The sequence below is a fragment of the Sorex fumeus genome, unplaced genomic scaffold, assembly GCF_029834395.1.
Source record: "Sorex fumeus unplaced genomic scaffold, SorFum_2.1 ptg000002l, whole genome shotgun sequence".
In the NCBI taxonomy this organism is placed as follows: domain Eukaryota; kingdom Metazoa; phylum Chordata; class Mammalia; order Eulipotyphla; family Soricidae; genus Sorex; species Sorex fumeus.
Window position 1 is genome coordinate 1,787,293 of NW_026606059.1, and position 2,153 is coordinate 1,789,445.

General features: G+C 39.8%; 1 pseudogene; it reads left to right on the plus strand.

Annotated features, from left to right (window-relative positions):
* Positions 1 to 344: 344 nt before the first annotated feature.
* Positions 345 to 1,432, plus strand: LOC130021676 (succinate--CoA ligase [GDP-forming] subunit beta, mitochondrial-like; annotated as a pseudogene).
* Positions 1,433 to 2,153: the final 721 nt, after the last annotated feature.

A 2,153-nucleotide genomic window follows, 5' to 3' on the forward strand; every position in this document is an offset into this window, starting at 1 on the left:
AACAGGATGATGAAATGAAAATGAAATGAATAAAATAAAAATAAAATTGAAAGTTAATGTGATGGTTTAGGGAGTCAGTTTATTAAGAGACAGTATTCTTAGTCTAATTTTAGTTCTGACTCTACTAAATACTATTTTATGCAAGCTATCTATTTTATCTCCTATGATCTAGGGTATCTTTTAATCAAATAGCATTTCTTTAAAGTGCTAGAGTCTTCTAAATTGTGTTTCATGCTGCATCAAATCACCTTTCAGTGCGTGGATTTCCTTTCTATGCTAGCATCCCTGCTGGCAGTGCTACTCGGCCAGTCTTGAGGCCCTGGCTCCTGGCTGCTGGGCCCTAAATGCAAAAAAAAAATCATCTTAAAAACTCTGCTTTTAAGTATATCGTCTTAGCTGGAGGAAGAGGAAAAGGAGTGTTCAGCAGTGGTTTGAAAGGAGGAGTTCATTTAACAAAAGATCCCAAAGTGGTGGAAGACCCGGCTAAACAGATGATTGGGTACAATCTAGCGACCAAACAAACTTCAAAAGAAGGTGTGAAGGTCAACATGGTGATGGTTGCTGAGGCCTTGGATATTCTCAGAAAAACCTTCCTGGCGATTCTCATGAACCAATCCTGCAATGGTCCGGTACTGGTGGGAAGCCCTCAGGGGAGTGTCGACATCGAAGAAATGGCAGCTTCAAATCCAGAACTTATTTTTAAGGAGCAAATTGACATTATTGAAGGGATAAAGGATAGCCAAGCTCAACATCTGGCAGAGAATCTAGGCTTCCTTGGACCTTTGAAAATCCAGGCTGCAGATCAAATCAAGAAGTTATATAATCTCTTCCTGAAAATTGATGCTACTCAGGTGGAAGTGAATCCCTTTGGTGAAACCTCAGAAGGACAAGTTGTCTGTTTTGATGCCAATATAAACTTCCATGACAATGGAGAATTCTGGCAAAAGGACATATTTGCTATGGATGACAAATCATAGAATGAACCAACTGAAAATGAAGCTTCCAGATATGACATAAATACACAGGACTGGATGGAAACATCGCTTGCTTTGTGAATGGTGCTGGTTTTGCTATGGCGACTTGTGACATCATTTTCCTGAACGGGGGTAGCCAGCCAACTTCTTAGATCTTGGTGGTGGTATAAAGGAGACCCAAGTATGTCAAGCATTCAAATTGCTCACTGTTGATCCAAAGGTTGAAGCCATCCATGTCAATATTTTTGGTGGAATCGTCAACTGTGCCATCATTGCCAATGGGATCACCAAAACTTGCCGGGAGCTTGAATCGAAAGTGCCCCTGGTGGTCTGACTGGAAGGAACCAGTGTACAGGAGTCCCAAAACCATCCTCAATAGCAGCGGGCTCCTGAATATTTCAGCCGTCAACCTAGAGGATGCAGCAAAGAAGGCTGTGGCCTGCTTAGCTAAGGAGTGATGATGCCGTTGCCTTAATCTCTTGGAGGAGGAATCCCATTTTGCCTCTAAAAGAATGACTCTCTCATTGTAGAGAAAATGTTTGTTTCACGGAGGAAAAGGATGGGAAATAATAAGCAAGAATCACTGTGAAAAAAAAATCTTAAATGGAATTTTCTTAAGTAAGATATTTACACAGCATAACTAATCTGATTTCACTTATATTCTTTATTTATGTTCTGTTCTGCCGGCATTTATAACAATTCGGGGTCACAATCTAAGTGGCCATATAGTGTGCAAATGTACAGAACTTTAGACCAGGCACTTTTTCCCAATAATTTTTATGTACTTTTAGTACTGTATGACTGTTTTTTTAAATTACAGTCTATAATAACTCAGGCAAGTTTGCATTGAATGGTTTGGTTGTCACAAAGGAGCATCTCAGGCATTCAAGAATTTATCTCTTGTAAACTGTCACTGTTTTATAAGTTTCTATTCCAAGATGTTTGGGAGACCCATGAAAATTCTAAAATATAACTAGCAGTGGAATGTTCGTATTAATATCCCATACACACTTTCTACCCTTTGCCTTAAAATAGTAATTTGCTTTCTACTGTTTACTTCACATTGAAAATGTGAGCACCTGCACATAGCGGGTGAGCACCTGCCCATAGTGGGTGCTGGGGATTGAATCTAGGCCAGTCACCTGCAAAGCAAGGATCTTACTCACCATAATATCAATC